Raw genomic sequence first — 22199 nt, 5'->3', positions numbered from 1 at the left:
CACTCAAAGGCAAAGAGAAAGAAAGACTGGACTCTTTTATTCTTGTAATAAAAAACAACAAAAGCACAGTAATTTCAATATGGCATTTGGAACTTGATTTGTTCTATTTAATGAATAAAAGATAATAGTATTTCTCAAAGGAGACATTGTCTACTAATATAAAGCTTTTGAGTTGTTGGGTTGTTGTTTTTTTTAATTTTTTTAATGGGCATCACTCTAAAAGACATGTCTAACTTCCACAAAAACTTCACCATGGGTTTCAATAAATTCAGCTAAACAGTGCCTGTGGCTTTGCTTGTATATTGTAAAATATTTTATTCTGATCCAAATTTAGTTCTACCTCAAAAAGTGTCCCCATCACTTCCCAGTTTATGAAGGGTTTACACAGTAATGTAACAGAATTTCTGTCATGCATTTTAAAGGAATAGAAAAAATACCTACCTCCATATTGAGAGCCAATGGCTTATAGGGGAATATATACCAGCCTACTATATTTTCATTTGTATCTTAAAATTCAAACTGTAATCATTTTTAGATGAATGCCATTTCTCTGTTAGGTTGAACCAGATAAAATTGCCATTGCTTGACTTTTTTTTGACCTATATAAATGATTTCAAACCATTGACCTAATTTTAAAAAGATACTAGATATAATGAAATCATTATATTTAATATATTTAAATAGTCTTATTTTTAGCCCGTTTCCATGAATAACTCTTAAAGATAATTATTTTCCAACGGAGGAGGATGATGAATCGCCAACATTTTTCCTCCGCTCCATCAGAACGCAAAAACACTGTCTCCGAAGGGTTTTCCAAAATATTTTACAAAACAAGCAACTTTACCCTCTCACTCCAGAAGTGGCACACAATGCTCATCCCTGGGAAGCAGGTAGTGCTTTGTCCATTTTAGAGATGAACGGATTAAGGAGAAATTACAAGTAACAAAACAAGAGTTACCCTTTGACTTTGTTAGAGATTCAACTAAAGTCCACTCCTAAATACTGAACTTACTATTTCCTTTGGAGAATTCAAATCACACCCAATAAATAAATGCTGATTCCCTGGAAGCTTTTAACTGAAAGAGTTCATAGATGCTTACTTTATAGGATATTAATTAAATTATACCAGTTAAAATACCAGATGTGTACATGCACTTTTTAAAAAATCATATCTGGCTTGCTTGTCTCCCCTCCCCCCCCTACCCCCCGCCTCTTTAATTCTGTATTCTAGTGGGTATATTTCAGTTTAATGTCAACAAACTTTTTTTTTTTTAATTTTTGGCTGTCTAAGCTGTATGTCTACTCTTAACTATGAAAAGTTACTGGGATAGGGAGAACATTACATTAATTAACTAGAATCTAAAAAGCCAGTGGAAGAATATTAACAAAACTGTAATGAGCATAAGAAGCAGCATAACATTATAGGGTGGGTAACAAAGAACTACATTATAGCAGATCACGCAGAATTCTCCTTAACAGCTCTGCGTTGAGCAGATAATCACAAGACTCCCTCTGCAGCCATTTCTCTCTCACTTTAGGTGAAGATGCTTCTATGGAACCTCCTATCCACCAGCCTTCCCACAGCCAACTAGACATTTATAATGAAAAGTTTTCAGCATGCCAAGCAGGAAGTTACTCTCTGGGCTGTGCTCCTGCTTTTTATTCTGTTCATTCTGTTGCTAAAACTAGCAAAGTCTTAAAACAAAGTACTTTCCAGTTTGCCGCCTGCTGTGCGATTCAGAGCTTACCTTTGTCCCTCCACGGAAAACAAGCTGCACCCACACTTCTCTCAGCTGCGTGTCTCGACCATGAACCACTTTCTCACCCGAGGTTCATCTAATCTAAAAGGAATGTCCCTTTTGTTATAAGGAAACTGAAATGTTGAATGTTTTCAATCAAGTCGACATCCTTTCATGCTCTTGGTATTATGTCTAGCAGAGGTTGATGGTTCAATACAGTCTGAGTAACAATTATAATCTCTCAAAAATAGCAATATCAACAACCGTAAAAAATCAAAGGAGATAATAAAACACTGCTGGTCTTGCATGCTCAGCAGATAAGCATGCCCAAGTCAATCCCAGCTTTAAGCATTGCTATTTCCCCTCTAGCTCTTTTTTTTTTTTCGTTTTCAAATAAGTCTTCTTAAAAATTATGCTGCTCTCATTGTCTGCTGTTCTCCACCCTTCCTAGCCCCACCCAATCCAAGTGTATCTGACACATCCTACTACCCTGTTCTCTCAGAGATGACCAGCAACTTCTATTGCACAGCGCAATGGGCTCATCAAGTTAACTTCTATCTTTCTTTGACACCGGTGATAGTGTCATTCCTGAAACTACCCCAATTGGACTTTCTGACTGTTACAGTCCATTTAGGCTGCTGTAACAGAATACCACAGACTGAGTAGCTTATAAACAGAACTCTTACAGTTCTGAACATTGGAAGTCCAAGACCAAGTGCCAGCAAATTCAGTTTGATGAAGACCTGCTTCCTGGATCAGAAATGGCTCTCTTCCCACTGTTTCTGACCTGAAAGAGGGGTGAGTAAACTCTCTCTCTCTCTCTCTCTCTCTCTCTCTCTCTATATATATATATATATATATATATATATATATATATATATGCCTAAGCAACCAGCCAAACCGCCAGCTGACTGACTGGCCAACTGGCCAGTAGCTATGATACACAATGACCACCAGGGGGAAGACGCTCAATGCAGGAGCTACTGAGCTGCAGTCATTTGGCAGCAGCGGTTCTCGGGTGATGCACCCAGAACCAGAGAGGAGGGAGCCCGATTCCAAGATGCATCACCTGAGATCCATCCTCTCGCAATCTGGGACCCCTCCGGATGTTGGAGATTCGGTTTCAGCCTGATCCCCGCAGGCCAGTCCGAGGGACCCCACCAGTGCACGAATCCATGCACCAAGCCTCTAGTATTTTTTATAAGGGCACTCATCCCATTCACAAGGACCCTCATGACCTAACCATCCTGTAGGCCCTGTCTCCAAATAACATATTGGGAATTAAGTTCAACATATGAGTATTGTGAGACTATAAACATTTAATCTACAGCACTGACAATACTCTGTAATGATTCCCCATACTTCTGTTCAGCTTAGTTTCCTTCATGAACCCACCTGTGGATCTCTTGCCTCTTAATCTCAGTGTCCTTAAGATTCCTGTCACTGAATCCCTTTCCTTCTACATTTATACAATTACTTTGATCACTCTCAAGGACAACCAGTTCCCTTTCCCAGACATTTTATTTCTGACCAAATGACCCACAGTTAGCAACACTTAGTCCAAACTTGAATTGCCCATTTTTTCTGAGCACTGACTTTTTGTTTCATGTAATGACACTCAGCATCTTAAGCCCAGAGCTTTAGGAATGTTTTCTACTTCCCTCTCCTCCTCAGTCATTACATTACGTTTGTTACAAAGGCCTGCTATTTCTGCCTCCTAAATATCTTCAAAGATTTTTTCCTCCTCCTCATTCTCTCTCATCTGCTCTCGACATTAAACTGGTTCCAACAATCATGGTTCTAAGCCATGTTCCACACAACTGTCAAGAGAACTAAGACTCCATTGTAATTATGTTACTACCCTGCTTATAATTCAATGGCTCTCTATGGGAAGATGAGATAGTCCAACCTCTTCACCACTGAACATCAACCTCTTCACCATCCAGTCCCTAACCTGGATTCAAAGCTTTGATTCATTTCACTTTCCCATGAATCTAATATACTATGTCATTCTCATTATCATTCGCTTCGATTACTTTGCATATGAGGCTTCCTCCACTTCAAAACCCACAGCTCTTCAACTAAAAGGCAAACTTTGACTCAGCCTTCAAGCCCAGGTTAAGAGGATACTTTGTTCAGAAAGCCTTTCCACACAATTCACCTCCACCCACCATTGTCAAGATCAAATTCTGCTCCTCTTGAGCTGTGAGAGCACATTATACACGATAGCTCCATTTTAATGTTATATTATTGAATTGTAGGCATCAATTAGATGGTCCCTCTAAGGGTTTCTCAACCTTGGCACTTTGGGCATTGGACTGGATAATCCTTTGTCATGGGGGTTGCCCTGTACATTGTAAGATATCTCATGGCATTCTTGACCTCTACTCACTAGATGCCTACCCCAGTCGTGACAATCAAAAATGTCTGCAAATATTGCTGAATGCTCCCCTGGGGTCATCACCCTCAGCTGAGAACCACTGTGACCGCAGTTGTCACATTGTTAAAGCTCATCTCTTGTCATCCTCAGGATCAAGCCTATGATGTGGAAATGTAAGTGTTCAATGCATGTTTTTCATAGATGATGATTTCCTAAACCTTATATATCAGCTATTGGAATACATCACTATTGAAGTGACACTTTACACATAACTATGAATATGTCCTCCTTTATATTCAGTATTGTAGATTTGTAAAGGAAAAAAAATATTATTGTATCTTAGTTGATCTGCAAAATATGACTGAGTTTCTACCTTAATGACAATAACTCATTATATAAACTAATAAAGAAGATTACTTTATCAAAGTATAATTTTTAGAGGGAAAACAGGCAATTAGAATCAGGATATTTTAATGTGTTATTTCCATTTTTATGCAAAGAAAACACCTTAGCTGAATGTACTATGTCTCAATTGATGTTTTGCCCAGCATTAAGTTACATTAAATCTGCCTAAAGTAAGGAACTCTAGAGATAATGTAACACACTTGAAATACATTCTCTGAGCTATATTACAACCAATCATTGGCAGTGACCCTTATGCTTTTTCAGATCTGTGCTTGATTAAAACTTGCATTTTAAACCTTAAATGAGGCCCACCAATTTTAAATCTCTTTCCTCCTCATCCAAACCACACAACCAATTACATATGCATTTTCCTTCAAAAGCCTCATCTCTCAAAAGGATCCTGCTTGCCTTTATCCAAGGATTATGATGAGAGGCAAAAAACATGAGCTTGATTCTCTTCTGAGAGAACTACTAAGTAATTAAAAGTTTCACAAGTGAAGAATCTATCCATTAGTTTAGGACAAAGTTTGGCTTCAAGCAAAGAACCAAATTAAATTAAAACCTAAAAGTAATTGGTTGTAAATGTATATATATTGAATTTTTCCCCTTGTCTTTATTCTCTATAATCAATGGTAACATTCTTTTATGTTCTCTGAAATGGATTAACCAAGAAAACCAAGCCTACCTCCTTTTTTTTCCAGTTGCTCAACAGGAAAGTTTTATGAAATAAAGTTCTATGTGGTCTGGTGGAACACAATAATATGGAGTTCTCTAATTATGAAATTAGTTCAGTTCTACTTAGAGAAGACCAAAGCAGTCACTGAGGCTTTGACGCTGAGAGCGTGCCTAGCTGTCAAACATCATTAATTGTTTCAAGTTTGAGGCATATCTACTTCTCTGCTTTAAAAAAAAATTATACATTTTTATTAAATAAGTTCATTTTAGCATTTGTGATCTTAATGTCTCCTTCAAAAGTGCTTTAAGTGATATGTTTTATTCAAGAAAGAAGGAATGTTATCAAAGAAGACTGAAAGATCCCTTAGATTGCATAATTTCTCCACAGTGAGAGAACGAGACTAAAATAGTAATACACTGGAGATAGAAATTTATGTATTATCAAATGCCATATTACAAAACAGATCAATCTGAAAGTTAGGACACATAGAAAACTGAATAAAGGATCTGAAGAAAACATAATACTCAAAATGAACTATTTAATAAAATTAAAATAAAATCACCTGTTTTATAAGATTAAAAAATGAAAAACTCTGTCTTTCAGAGGTAGCATTGAGATCCATGAAAACTTCAAGATCAGATGCATACAAGGATATCATCAAGACCAGATGGCTCCCATCCCCATCATAGCTGGATAACGTTCTGCTCCCACGAGTGCCCGCAACATCTCTTGCCTCTAGGATACCATTTCTCACACTGCAGCATTTAAAACACTGTGGCCTGTGCTTGTGACCTGAACATTTTCCTCCGTCACAAACTCAATTACAGGAGCCCAGTCTCTAAATAACACCTCTTACCTTTCTATCTCCCCAGATGGTCAGTCTTGGAAATTTCATCACCCTACAAGGGTCCATAGTCCCCTAACTTCCCCACCTTTTCACTCTCCCTGAGCCCCTATAGGTCCTTACTTTTCTCCTTCCTCAGCTTGGATTCCAACTCCTTCATTACAGTCACTCTGCATAAATCCTCAATGCTCTATCCTCCCTCATACGTGTTGGCAAAACCCCAACCCTGGTTCAATCCAAACTGATGTTCTTTAACAGATGGCTGAAGGCTAGTGGAGAAGACACACAAGCATGGTGAGCGGTATCGGTTTGCATTAATGGTCACTCGATATCTGGGGGCCCTCAGCACTGTCAGTAATCCCCTATATTTCCTTTCCATCTCTTTTCCTACTTCCTGAAAGATTATTTCTCACCTTTCTATCCTCAAGTATGTAACATTTTATCTTCACCTTCTCCACTTACAGTGAGTCTTTGATTTCTGTGAGAAAAATTCCACTCACTTTCAAACAAATTCACAACCCGACTTTATCTGGACTCACATCCTTGCCTTCCTGCCTGTAACAAGAACTTCCTGGTGTTACTGAAGACCAGGGCTTCCACACTGATACAGAGCTCACCTACTCAAGGGTGTTCCTGTAGGAATGTTTTGCTCTCTCCTGCATTATCATCTCCCCTTCTCTACTAAATTGTTTTTCATCAGCAGAAGAACATACCAGGATCATTCCAATCTAAAATAAACTTCGGTACTTTATTCTCACAACTTCTTTCCACTAATGAAATATTTCTCTGCTTGTTTTCATAGCAATCTTTTTCTTAGTGTCCTTTGGTTGTTTTCCTTTTCTTTCTGGTATTTAAATTGTCAGTAACTTTTCTTTTTGCCTGGAATATTCTTTCCCCAGGTGTCTATATGGTTACTTCAGCAATTCTTCAGGTTCATGCTCAAATGTCACCTCATCAGTCTGGCTTCCTCTGACCAAGCTCTCTAAAGAGGAATTCTCTCCTCCTCACTCCTCCCCAGGTCTCACCACTCATCTCTTATCTATTTTATTTTTATAAATCAGGGGTGAGCAAATGTTTCCTTAAAGGGCCAGGGAACAAAATATTTTAAGCCATATGTTCTCTGCATAAAATCATTCAACTCTGGCCCTGGGCAGTGTGGCTCAGTTGATTGGAGTGTCATCCCATGGCCACTTGTTTGATTTCCAGCCAGGGCACATAACCAGGCTGCAGATTCAATTCCCGGTCAGGGTACTTATGCTAGGCAACCAATATGTACCCTGACCGGGGACTGAACCGGCAACTTGGTTATGTGCCCTGGCTGGAAATCAGTTAAAAGCTACAGGACAAGGCATCTCTCTCTCTCTCTCTCTCTCTCTCTCTCTCTCTCTCTCTCTCCCTCTTTCTCTCTCTCTCTCTCTCCTTCTTTCTTTCTTTCTCTCTCACCTTCTCTATTCCTCCCTATTTCTAAATCAATAAAAACAGGCCTAGCCGGTTTGGCTCAGTGGATAGAGCATTGGCCTGCAGACTAAAGGGTCCCAGGTTTGATTCCAGCCAAAGGCACATGCCTGGGTTGTGGGTTCGATCCCCCCCCAGTGGGGGATGTGTAGGTGGCAGCTGATCGATGATTCTCTCTCATCATTGATGTTTCTATCTCTCTCTCCCTTTCTCTCTGAAATCAATTATATATATATATATATATATATTCAATAATATATATATATATATATATATATATATATATATTCAATAAAAACATATCCTTGGATAAGGATTAAAAAAAAGTATTCAACTCTGTCACTGTAGCATGGAAGCAGCCATACACAATACATAAACAAATGAGTACAACTCTGTTTCAGTAAATCTGTTTACATAAACAGGTGGCAGGCCAGATTTAAACAATATGCCACAGATTGTGGACCCCTATTATACATGAAAGGTATTACATATTTACTCGTTACCTGGTTGCTGTTCTTTTCTATATCCCATTATAGAAATGCAATCTCCATGAGAGAAGGTACATTCTTTTGCTCACTACTGTATCTTCAGTGCTCAGAAGAGCAACTGACACAAACGTCAATATTTGTTGGATAAATGGATGCATTAATTGATGTAATAACTTTTATTTCTACTAACTTAGACATATTTCTTTCTTCCCATGCAATTATGTCTTCCAATATGTCTCCTTCATATTGTTTCCTTGTATTTTACTCCAACTAGACCTTGCTCTCCTTTATGGCAGAGATGAGTTTATTCCATTTTTTAAACTCAATGTGCATCAAATACTTAGAAGAACACACTCAATAAATTTGTATTGAATGAAGGAATTGATCAAGACAACAAGATTGAGGTAAGAATAGCAAAGGTCAAGCTGAGATTGGTGAGAGAAGCTTATAGGAAAAGGGTATCCTAGGAGTGTAATTGCTAGCAATTTTCCTTGATTATAGAAAATGTAGATGATATTCTGCTCTGTTTCGCTGGTCAAACAGTACCTGGAGGGCTTTGTTCCAACTCTGGTTGCCCATACTTTCAGAAAGTTATATCAATGTGTGGTGCTTTAAGAATAATACAGTAAAGATAGTGAAAGGAAAGAAACTTGACATTTGAAGAACAGTTGAAAAAAACTGGTGATGTTGAAAAATTGAGACTGCTTAGCCTAGGGGGGAAAAAGATTTAGAGATACATGCTAGCTGTCTTCAAATACTTAGAGTTGTCAGATGTAAGAAGGATTAAATTCTCTATGCTGCCCCCAAAATCAAACCACCTTGTAAAAATTACAGAGAGGTTGGTTTTAGTTCACTTTAAGGAAGAACTTTCTAGGGATTAGAGCCATCTGAAAACAGGATGTGCTGCCATCTGAAGACATGCAATTCCCAGCACCAGGAGTGTTTGATCACTTATCAGGAAAAGCTTTGAGGAATTTGGGTATGAGGTCAAGATCTTCACCCAGAAAACTAAGGTTCCTTACAAATCTGAGATTGTATAAAATTCTATAAAAAGCTACGAAGGGGAAGTGTATCCAGAAGCTGAACTGAAGGTTGTTGGGGTCGTGAAGCAGAGCTCCAAACTAGCCCAGTAGACAACATCCCCAGAGGAAATTGTTTCAATGGATCATTTTGAAGTTAAGACAGAAAATATGGGGGGGGGGGGGGAATCTTGGGAAAAATGAGGATAATTAATTAAAAGCTACAGGAAAAAGTTTTTATAAAAGTCTTTCAAATGTTAATTATATGCATAGACAAAAAAATGGAAAAGAGAGAGATGAATGCTATCTACATTCCAACACCATCTGACAACGAACAAAAAGAGAAATTCTCAGGAAAAAAAAAAAGCCACCTTATGATAGTTTCCTGCTGAAGCTTCAAAACAGGAAAGACCAAGTAAAGCAACCAAGCCACCAGAACCACATCCTAGGTTTTTCAGGTATTCACAATCAAGGTTCTCCCGGAACCTGGTCCCATCTTAAAACTAAGATGTTTTTATGCCATTACCATGCTGTTTTGATTACTATGGCCATGTAGTATAGTTTGATATCAGGTAGTGAGATTCTTCCAACTATATTCTTCTTTCTCAAGATTACTGTGGTCACTTGCAGTCCTTTGTAATTCCATATAAATTTTTGGAATATTTGTTCTAGTTCTTTGAAATACACCATTGGTATATTGATTGAAATTGCGATGAATCTATGATTGCAACATCACTAATCAGAGAAATGTAAATTAAAACCACAATAAGATACTACCTCACACCTGTAAGAATGGCCATCATCAGTAAGTCAACCAACAACAAGTGCTGGCGAGGATGTGGAGAAAAGGGAACCCTTGTGCACCGTTGGGAACGCACAATGGTGCAACCATTGTGAAAAGCAGTATGGAGGGTCCTCAAAAAGTTAAAAATAGAACTGCCTTATGACTCAGCAATTCCACTTCTGAAAATATATCCAAAGAAAACCAAAATACTAATTCCTAAGAATATATGCACTCCTATGTTCATTGCAGAGTTGTTTATAATTGCCAAGATTTGGAAACAGCTCAAGTACCCATCAATATATGAGTGGATAAAAAAACTGTGGTACATTTATACAATGGAATATTACTCCACTGTAAAAAAAAGAAGGAAATTTTACCTTTTGCAACAGCATGGATGGACCTGGAGAATATTATACTAAGTGAAATAAACCAGTCAGAGAAAGACAAGTATTATACGATTTCATTCATATGTTGAATCTAATGAACAAATTAAACTAACAAAGTGGAGAAAGACTCATGGATACAGAAAACAGACTAACAGCTGTCAGAGCGGAGGGGGTTAGGGTTGGTGAGAAGGGTGAAGGGATTAAGCAAAGGGAAAAAAAGGCAGACTCATGGACACAGAAAACTGGTAATTTTGAGAGGGAAGGACAGTAGAGGGAGGTAGAATAGGGTAAAGGGGAATAAATGGTGATGGAAGGAGACTTCACCATGGGTGGTTGGCTGGCCACAGAAGTTGGCTGGCAGCCAGAGGTTGGCTTTGGGAGCATACTGACCACCATGGGGCAGCTTCTGCATTGAGCATTTGCCCCCTGGTGGTCAGTGCCCATCATAGCAATTGGTAATAATGGTCCCTTAGGCTTTTATATGTATAGATGTCACCCCAATAAATTCAATAATAAAGTAAGATCTGCTTGCCAGTTGTCTATTTTTCTGTTTCTTGCAATATATCATCTCTTCATAAAACTTACTTTCACTTTTAAACATTAAATGATCTTCCTTCAACCATATACTCTTTTCAACAGTGTTATCACTCTCTTGCCTTTCACAGGGAAAATTCTTGAGTGACTTGTCTCCAATTTATCATCTTTCATGCTCTGTTTATGTTACTGATGTGACTTTAGCCTGAACCACACCACTAGCCAAGCCTCTGGTGTGTAATCCTGTGGATGCTTAATGTTTGCTATCTTTATTTGAAATTCTGAGGGCACTTGATACTGGCCTCTGCCTCTCTTCCCTTTCACTTCAGTGAGAATTCATTATTTTTGAGCTCTAATTGTGTTAGGCACCTAGCTGGCACTTGAAGACAACTCTGAAGATGACATATGTGGTTTCTGTGGTCAGAGTTCGCAACTTAGAAGATTATGTGCACAAGCATTAGGGATTGAATTGTCTCCCCCCAAAAATGTGTTCCAGTTCTAACCCCTGGGCCCTGTGAGTATGAACTTATTTGGAAATAGTGTCTTCACAGATGTAATTTAGATGCAAGTTATAGCCTGGCTGGCATGGCTCAGTGGTTGAGCGGCAACCTATGAACCAGGAGGTCACAGTTCGATTCTCAGTCAGGGCACATGCCTGGATGGCAGGCTTGATCCCTAATAGGGGGCATGCAGGAGGCAGCCAATCAATAATTTTCTCTCAGCATTGATGTTTCTATCTCTCTCCCCTCTCCCTTCCTTTCTGAAATCAAAACAAATATATATATTTTAAAAAGATGCAAATTACAATGAGGTCGTACTGTAGTAGTATGATCCCATAACTGGTGTCCTTATAAGCTGAGTTAGACATTGGCTTATATTGGACACAAAGAGAAAAATGCCATGTGGAAACACAGACACAAGAGGAGGAAGATATAAAGACACACAGAGTAAATGTTATGTGAAGACAGAGGCAGGGTTGCAGTGATACAACTACAAACTAAGGATTGCTGGAAACACCAGAAGCTAAGGGAAAGGCATGGAACAGATTCTCCCCTAGAGCTTTCAGAGACAGCATGGCACTGCCATCATCTTGATTTGAAACTTCTAGACTCTAATCATGACAGTAAGTTTATGTTGTTTTAAGGCATCTAGCGTTTTGGTACTTTAAGGCAGTCTAGGGAATAAATACAACAAGCAATTGGTCAAATAGTGGTAAAGCATGTCAGGTGCTGTGAGGGGGCATTACTTGAAAACTATAGGCGAAAACTGCATTAGTGAAAAATCTTTTACTTGCAAGTGACTAAAACCAAACTCAAACTGAACAAAGTGAATAAAGGTAATTGGTTATCAAACATACCAGCAAGTCCAAAGGGTAAACTAGTACCTGGGGGTGTAAATAATGACTTCAGGACTCCTTATCCACTTGCTTTCTCCTTGCTTTCTTTTCAGGCAGGCTTGTCCCAGCCATAGCAAAGCAGTCCCCAGCAGTTCCAGTTTACCTGGTCCTTAGTAGGCTCCTTCTGGAGAGGGGGTGCTCATTCACTCTCTCACAATCCGTATTAACTATTTTTTTTCACTTAAATTATAATGGTTTTCTTAAATTTTAAATTACAGTTGAATACAATATTATATCAGCTTCAGGTGTATAACATAAAGATTACACATTTATATAACTTATGAAGTGACCACCTGGATAAGTCTAGTACCCATCTTTCACTATAAATTATTATTATATTGTGTATTTCCAGTGCTGTACTTTACATCCCTATGATTATTTTTATAACTGCCAATTTGTTCTTCTTAATTCCTTCACCTTTACCACCCATTCCCCCCAACACCCCTCCCAACTGGCAACCATCATTTAGCTCTCTGTATTGTTTGTTATTTTGTTTTTAGAGTCTACCTATAAGTAAAATTATATGGTATTTGTCTTTCTCTGCCTAACTTATGTCACTGAGCATAATATCTTCTAGGTCCATCCGTGTTGGGGCTCTAGTGCCAGCTGAGTCTGCCCTTCAGGTGTTATTTGTGGAGCTGGTTGGGTGGTTCTGGAAACACTTGGGAGGGGTTCAAGTGTGGATCAAGTTCAGCTGCCACTTGTGCCGACTTGAGGCCATCTGTCAGGAGCTACAAAGTGATCTGCAGTTGGTTGTCTCTTGTGCTGGGCTTGGAGGCACTTGGGAGAGACTATTCTGTGAAGCAAGGCTAGTTGCCACTAGTTTCAAGGTTAAGACCCTTTGGTGGGCACCAAGATGTGAACTGAGGACAACTGCCACTTGTGCCATATTTGTGGTGGCTTAGTTGAGGCTATGTTCCAAGCCAAGACTGGACACTGCTTATGCCAAGTGTAGAGCTACCTGAAAATTGAGGCCAGTTTCCACTTGTGTCAGACTTAGGGTAGCTCAGCAAGAGGTACAAGGCACACCAAGCCACTGCTTTTTCAGGGTTTGTGGACCTTTGAGATATTTTAGAAAAATCTGCAGGCTACTTATGTGGAGAAGCTGCTAGAAGAGGTTCTACCAGATATGTGAGTTGGTGGGGTGGTGTCTCAGGGAATCACCAGGGAAGCGAGAATGATGATAGCCAAGTTAGTGGGGAGGTCAGATTTGACACCCACCTGTACCTGACAGCTGAGTTTGGGTGAGGGTTCAACACAAAAAGAACGGTGTTTGCCAGCATTATCTATCTCTGGAGAGAGCTGCACTGACTCCTGCCTTTCCAGCCCTTGCTCTGAAACTCATAAATTTACTTTCTCCCCAAATGTCCCTGGTGCTTTTTGAGCTGTTGCTCTGTGCACTGGAGCCCAGAGTGAGTGAGTTTGTGAGCAGGTGAGTCTGTGTGCAGTCCCTTTAAGACTTGCAATACCTAGGTCTCTAGCAGTCCCCTGCCCCCCCCTGGACCCCCCCCCCCCCCCCCCCCCCCCCCCGCCCCACAGGAGGTCCTGGTTACTGTCAGGGTCAAACCCAAACCGCAGAGTGGTGCATACAGTGTCCTCCCAGGCTTGACCCTTGGCTGCCTTTCATGCCCCACTGCTCCTAGCACTGAATTTTCAACATGGTTGTCATTTGTATTAGTTTTCTATTTTTGCAGCAATTATTACCATAAACCTAACTGAGTCACTTAAAACAACAACATGGTTTACAACTTTTCAGCTCTGTAGGCCACAGGTCCAACAAAAGTCTCAGTGGTCTAAAGGCAAGGAGTAGACAAGACTGCATTCCCATCTGGACATCCCCCCAGAAGAGAATCTGCTTCCTTGCCTTTTCTAGCGTCCAGAGGCTCCCCACATTCCATGGCACAGGGCCACTTCCCCCATCTTCAAAGCCAACAGCAGAATAAGCCTTCTCTCTTCTCGTTGCTCTGACCTCCTCTTCTGCCTCCTGCTTCCACCTTTAAGGATGCTTGTGATTACATTGAACCCACCTGGATAACCCAGAATCTTCCTCAGTTAAGGCCAGCTAATTAGCAACCTTAATTCCACCTATAACTTTCACTCTCTTTGCCATGTCATCTGACATATTCCCAGGTTTTTTTGTGTGATCATTATTCTTTTGATCACACAATTCATATCTAACTTGCAGTCCCATGAATATTCATGCTTTTTTTTTTAATTTTGCAGGCTGTTCCCTAGCCTTGGGCACCTTTCTCTCATATACTACAACCCATCTTCACTCTTAAGGCTCTTTAGAATTCAACTAACACATGCCTCACCACTTCTCTGGTAAGCCTCCTAGGAGCTCTTGGGATAGAAATGGGTAGTCCCATCTCTGGGTTTTAGTGAGTCCACTGTGCTCATGCATCTCGTAGCACCTGTAATGGCTGCTCAATACTCCATTGCTTATTGTATGCTCTGTGAGAAACGTTGTCTCATTTGTCTCTACATGCAGAGTGACTAGCACAAATCCTCAATCTCAATAAGTCCTCGAAGCTTTGGCACAGACCTAGCCATCCTGATCCGGTCCAGGCTGGAGTAGTTAAACCATGGATTAAACTGGACTCAGGTCTGCCGTAATCAATCAAAGGTTTGTGTGTATGTTATTTTTGTTTTATATATTCCTAAACCACTTCTCATTTTTCTCCATTTCCTTCTCTGCTTTTTACATAACCATATGTGTATACAGTAATGATTCCCTTCTTCATATTTCAAATGATCTATTGAAAAAGGAACCTAACTTCACATATCTTTTGTAGCAATAACCTAGAAAGGAACAAGACAATCCCTTCATGTTGTCAATATTTATGTCCAAAATTTTTGGACTCAGTGATAGATTGTAAGCTTATAAGCCAGAGCTCTTGTATAACATGCTTTGTTTATTTATAAGCACACTAGTAACAGTCTACAGAGAGTTACAATGATTACAACATATTACTTGTGCAAACCAACATGTGTCTTTATAATGATCACATTTGTGGCAAGTTTTGTCACTTACCAAAGATGGCTAACATTTAAATCTAATTTTCTAGAAAAAGATCACATTATATCAGGTTCCTATTTCATTAAACATACGATTCCATTTGGAATCATTTTTTCTCTTTCCTACCCAATTTTTAAATAACGTATAAAAACAAAATTTGAGAAATATAAGTAATTAACATTAATTATGTTAATTTTATATTCCTTAAATTATAACTATTTTGTATTATATTCCTCACAGAATCAAGCATATAATATAAGGTGATTTTAAAGGTACATGTTGACAAATGTAAAATATTGTAGTACAATTCAGGAATTAAATGCAATTATTAGTGTCAGCTGTTTAAAGTGAAGTTTATACTGTAGAAAATCATGAGTAATCTGTATATATAAAGAGCCAAGATCCATAGTGTCCAAAATGACCAAAGGGACAACCGTACTCCAGGCTGCACCCTGATGGTCAGTGCACGTCATAGCGAGCAGTTGAGTGGCCTTAGCATATCATGAGCATATTATGCTTTGATTGGTTGAATGGATGACCAGACACTTAGCATATTAGGCTTTTATTATATAGGATACCAACATGTTTAAGATTCAAAAGCAACATGTTCCTTGCTGCTGGCCTGACATTCCTATATAGTCATGCACATCCATTTCAATGTGGATTGAAAAACTTGAGATTGTGTTCTTCTTCAGTAGATCACACCTTTTCTATAAGCAAGGGAGTTCATATCTCAGCATAATTAACAAAGCTTCTGTCTTTATTAATGACAGAAGACTCCCCAGTTTAACACTGATAAGATTGACCCCAGAACTGAGACTTACTATAGAGTCTAGTCATTGAGGAATTTCTGAATGTCCTTGTTTTTCAACTGTAGATTTGACACCTGGTGCCTCAAAAGTTCTTGGAAAGGTCTAAAGTTGACTTTTTTTCCCCCTGGAACTCCTCTAAACTAAAAAGATAGCTGTGGGGTAGCTCATCTTTAAATTATGACCATCTGTCAAAGAGAAGGCACATAGAGCTACAGTACATAAAAGATGTCCATATATATCTACTTTGCCCCAACAAGTATCTTAAGGACTTTCTCAAAGATCTCCTGAAATCCATAATATACGAAGTCAACACAAGAAAAATATCCTTTGCCTTCAGGCAAGACAACACCTAAACCATTATTAAAGACTTCCAGAGAAGACTTCACCATTTCCTTCAATAACTGGTTTCAGTATTTAATAACCCTTACCATCAGCCAGCTCTTAAATCTAACTTAAATCCTGCTTCCTGGTGTTTAAGTTGAGGGATATCCTTCTCTGAAGGAATTTTAAAGTTGGAAAATTACTCATCAGCCTTAGTATTACTGCCAGTGATTAACTACACATGGAAATATCTGAAGGCTGATGCTTTCAAAAATAGGATCCTATTACTAGTATTCACACTTTCTGCAGCCAAAGACAGAGCCACAAGATATTATTGTAACCTATTTGGGAAACCAATCTGGCTTTCTCATCCAACCATGAGACCAAGCTCCAACCTCCACACTAATATTTCAGCCAGCATTATTCAGAGAGGCAATTTCTACATTATAATACAGAACACTGGGTTTGTTGCTCTCCTCTTTGATTCCCTCAGTGTGGTCGCAAGATGTTTACACATCTTTTTAGAACTCAACAGAACGTTAGTATAGATGATTATTTCCCACAAAGTCGCCAGAATTTCTCCTGGGAAGCCTTGAGAATCAGAGTTCAGCGCATCACTTTGCTTTTTCTTTATCTAAATGACCCTGAACAAAGAGTATCATTTGGTTTGCTTTAAATTCCCCTGTGTAGACCAGGCTAGTATCATCCAATGGTTGGTTTTTATGGTGAGAAAAATTCTTACCTGGTGTTATCCACAAAATTCTGAATGATCTAACATCAATAAACCAACAATGCAGTGTTACTCAACAGTTATAAGAGTGAATAAATAATGCCTCAAAGTTTGGTTCTACAGCCTTAATAATATAGTGTGTTTTTGTATAAATTCTTTTGAAAGGGAGCCTTTAGATATTCCCATGCAATACTGCAAAAAAGAAAATTTAACAAATCCTTTCAGTAGGTGCTAAATACCACCAACATTTGAATCATCTCTAAATCATTTCCTTAACAATAGCTACGTTTTGAATGGTACAAATTACTTGGCTAAAAGAGACAAGGAGAATGCCAGCATACTGATAAACTCTCAAGTGCAAATGAAGTCAGTGTGGCTGTCACTTCATATAAGCTCAGCAGGAGGATGGTGGAGAGGCCTCAGAAATACATTTTTTTCTTACGAAAAAATTACAGGACTGCTTACTATGTATACTTCCCCAAACTGAAGGGTACTATATGCTCTGTAGGAACATAGTCTTGTTAAAATGGTCTTCTTCCTGCCCCATTGTTTGTTATCTCTGGTGTGGTAGACAGAATAAGGCTCCCCCAAAGATGCCCTAATTCACAGAACCTGTGAATATGGTATCTTACATGGCAAAAGGGACTTTACAGATGTAGTTAAGAATCTTGATATGGGAAGGTGATCCTGGGCCAATGTAATCACAAAGGTCCTTATAAGAGAGAGGCAGGCGATTCAAGTCAGAGGAGGTGTGACAACCGAAGCAGGGGTGAGACTAATGAGAAGAAGGGTACATGAGCCAAGGGATGTGGGCAGCCTGTGAAGCTGGGAAAGATGATGAAGTAGTTTCGCCTCTTGAGCCTCCAGAAGCAACATAATCCTGCAAATACCTTGACTTTAGCCCAGTGAGATTTTTGACCTGTAGAACTATAAGGCAGCAATTTTTTTTCAAGTCACTAAGTTTGTGGTAATTTGTTATAGGAAACTCATGCAATTGGCATAATGAACTCTTCACAGAATAAAATGAGCCAGAGATTTCAATATGACAGAGACTGACATATTTTCTTTTTTTAAAAAGAAAATGATTAAAGGTTATCACATGGTCTGGCTTTTCTTTTCATGTTTTAACCATCATTCACTCTGTTCAGTCAATTCAATGTTAGCAGGTCTTAGTTCACCAGCATTATCTAACACAAAATTTTTCCCATTTTCTCAATTTTTTATCAACAGGCTAAAATGGAATTTCATTCAATGGCACTTAATCAAACTTTCTAAATAAACCATTAAGTTGAAACTCTTCACCTATCCATTAACTTAAAATAAACTTAAAAAAAGAGAACTCCTTCCCACCCCCCACCAAATAAATGGAACAAGAGAGCGTAGTTTAGAGTAGATGTTGGCAAACTATCGAGTATGGGCCAAGTCCACTTGTTTTTGTAAATGAAGTTTTATTAGAATCTGCCACACCATTAGTTTATGTATCACATGTTGCTATTTGCATGCTACAACCATAACATTGAGTAGTGTTGACAGAGATAGAGTACACAAGTACCTATATGACGTTCTCAATTTTGTCTCACAACCTAACATTTTACAAAATCTAAAATATTATAACCTGGCTCTTTACAGAAAGAGTTGTTTGATGCCCAGAATTAGATTATTCCCTTTGGAGTCACACATACATAAATTCTAATTGCAACTCAACTACTTATAAGCTATGTCATTTGAAGCAAAATAGTTAATCTCAGTGATCCTCACTTTTTCTTATTTGTAAAATGGAAATTTCAGCACCTACTTTAGAGAAGACTGAATTTTTCCAATCCTAAAGTTTGGCAGGATTGGTCAAGGGTTTGTGTTCTTTTTAAATCAGAGAAATTAATTCTTCAGTTTGATTGAGCTTTGATCATGCCTCTTTGCAATGCTTTGTTACAATGTTATCATGTAGGGGACAGCCAGGGGAAAAAGGTTAACTGAATTTGGAGTAGACGCATCTTGGTACAAATTCCAGCTCTGCAACTTCCTACTATAGTCATCTTAGGCAAGTCCTTATATATTCTTTTTTTTTTTCTGTAAAATGGGACTAAAAATATTTAAATAATGGAATTGATAATATTAAGTGAGATAAATGTGTACAAAGGGCACGATTTTGCATGTTTATTATTATGGTAGAAATTAAATGAGGCAAGAAATGCAAACACTGTAAATGCTAAAAAAATAATAAATATTAGACACTTATATAGCAATTTATGAAATAAAATTGATTACATTTTAATGTGACTTTAAGATAGCTCTTCATATTAAGAACTATCTAACTGTCATATTTTATGGCAGCATTTTTCTTATTAGTCAAAAACTGGAAAGAACCCAAATGTTCATCAATGGGTAAATGTATACATAATTGTGGCATAGTCATTCTTTAAAATATAGAGAATAAGTGTTAATAATACCTGTAATAGCATGGATAAATCTCTTAAGCATCATGCTTGAATGAATAAAACACAAAAGGCTGTGTGTTAATGAATTTCATGTGTCAACTTGGCTAGGCTTTGATGCCCAATTTTTAGGTCAAACACCTCAATCTAGATATTGCAATGAATGTATTTTTTAGATGTGACTAACATCTAAATCAGTAGTATTTGAATAAAACAGATTAACCTCCATAATGCGGTGGGACTCATCCAAACATATGAAGGCCTTAAGTGAAAAGACTTAGTCCCCTAATAAAGAATTCTGCATCCCAGTCTGCCTTTGGACTCAATACTGCAACATCAACTCTTAACTCTTGCCAGAACTTCCAGCCTGCCAACCTATCTTGCAAATTTCAGACTTGCCCACTCCCATAATCAAATGAGCAATAGTTCTTTGAATTCCTTAAAATAAATCTAGGTAGCCCCACCTGCGTGGCTCACTGGTTGAGCATCAACCTATGAACCAGAAGGTCATGGTTTGATTCTCAGTCAGGGCACATGCCTGGGTTGCAGACTTAATCTCCAGTAAGAGGTGTGCAGGAGACAGCTGATCAATGATTCTCATCATCGATGTTTCTCTCTTTCTCTCTCTCTCTCTCTCTCTCTCTCTCTCTGAAATCAATAAAAATAGAACTGCCTTATGACTCAGCAATTTGACCTCTGTGAATTTATCTGAAGAAACCAGAAAGAGTTTACGCATGCCTATGTTCATAGCAGTGTTATTTACAATATCCAAGATTTAGAAGCAGCTCAAGTGTTACCAGTAGATGAGTAGATAAAATAGCTGTGGTACATTTATACAATAAAACACTACTTGCCCATAAAAAAGAAGTGAAAGGAGCCAGTCAGAGAAAGACAAGTACCATATTATTTCACTCATATGTGAAATCTAATAAACAAAATGAACTAATAAGCAAAATAGAGACGACTCAGATAGAGAGCAGGCTGACAGCTGTCAGGTAGCAGAGGAAGGTGGGCTGGGTGGAGGTGGGAGAGGAATTGAGCAAAAAAGAAAAAAAGAGGAAAATATCATGGACACAGACAACAGTGTGGTGATTGTCAGGGGCATTGGAGGGCAGTGGAGGAGGGTATAGGCAGATAAATGGTGATGGACAGAGTCTTGACTTGGGGTGGTGAACAAATAACACAGTGTACAGATGAAGTATTGCAGAATTGTACACTTGAAACCTGTATAATTTTGTTAACCAGTGTCACCCCAATAAATTCAATAAAAAAGAAAATGTTCAAGGTGAGCAAACACTGACTAATATATCTGTCAGACAGAACCTTGGGTAATTCACATATTCATTATTATGAACAAGTTAATTAAAGTCATGATGCTAATAAATTACATCCACTAAAGCCATTATTTTATTCACTTCTGATTTATATACAGTTCCTCACTTGAATAAATGGGGATTTTTATGTGACAGTAAAAACTTAATAACTAATATATCAATTCATAGTAAACATCATCCAAAGGTAACTATAATAAAATGAAGTCCCTACAATATCAGGCAAAGACAACAATATCAAAAATAAGCATTTATAACTTCAAATGAGGCAACAGCATTATCAGTTCTGACACAGTTCCTTTGATCTATGACTCAGAAAGCATTTTACAGCAGTTCATGAGTTATCAAGAAATCACACACTTAGGACAAAGATTTTACAAATATATTAGAGCTAAAAGCCTTTGCTCAGAAATTTCACCTCTGCTCTCATCTCCCCTTCTACACCAACAATTCCACGATAAACAAATTGGTCTACCCTTGGTTTGCTACCATATTTCCTAGATACACATCAACAAACATAATCTCTAAGTACTACCATGAATAATGATCACCCCTATGAATCAAGACACCTCGGGTCCTTCTGCTACCAATACACTGAGCCCATCTGAAGCTAATTTTATTGTTACCATTGAGTTTTCATCAGAACATAAGAAAATATCAGAAATGGAGAGCTTTATGTCTAAAAATGACTAGCCATATAGTTCATGGCATAAAGTCCATCTTACCATTGGTTTTATGGAGTGATAGTGAAAATACAGTTTTTAGAGACACCTGGATTTTAACACCCATTCTGATACATTGGATCTGTGGGGTCTTAGACAAACTGTAGGTTTAGGTTCCTACACCTAAAACTCAGATAATTAATTTGCAAAATAGGAACAATGACACCATGTATGGACTGTTAAGGTTCAAATCACGTTTGTGAAGTCTCTACTTTTAATACCCGCTAGCTATTGTAAGATCACAATAAAAATGAAGAATATTATTGTTATTATTCCTAAAAAGCTATATTTGGTGGACTAGTAATTGATTCCTGAGACAATTACCATCTCCCCTAAAACCAAGATCCTAGACCTAACAGACTCTATCTAATAGGTTTCTGTTAAAGTAGTTGGAATATCAAGCCAAGATTTTGTGGAGTTGTGTCAAGTCACAGTCTTCCCTCCTGGAGGAGATGAATGCAGGGCTTTTTTTTTTTAATACAAAGCCAACTGTCTCATATGGCTCTCAATGCTGATCCCCCAACACATCTCTCTAAACTTCCATTTTCAGAGACACTAAATCAATGGAGGCCCCCTAAGCTTGCAACTGAATTTATTTCTAACATAAGAAAATTTGATTGAGTTTTAGGAGATATATTAAAAAAACAAGGGTGGCAATTTATTTTCTCTGCTGATGACTGATAATGGTTTCAGTTGCCTTACAATGCAATTGCACCCCTTCCACAC

The sequence above is a fragment of the Myotis yumanensis genome, unplaced genomic scaffold, assembly GCF_028538775.1.
Source record: "Myotis yumanensis isolate MYYU_CA2020_CCGP unplaced genomic scaffold, mMyoYum1.0.hap1 SCAF_3, whole genome shotgun sequence".
NCBI classification, from domain to species: Eukaryota; Metazoa; Chordata; class Mammalia; order Chiroptera; family Vespertilionidae; genus Myotis; species Myotis yumanensis.
This window is presented reverse-complemented; position numbering follows the sequence as displayed.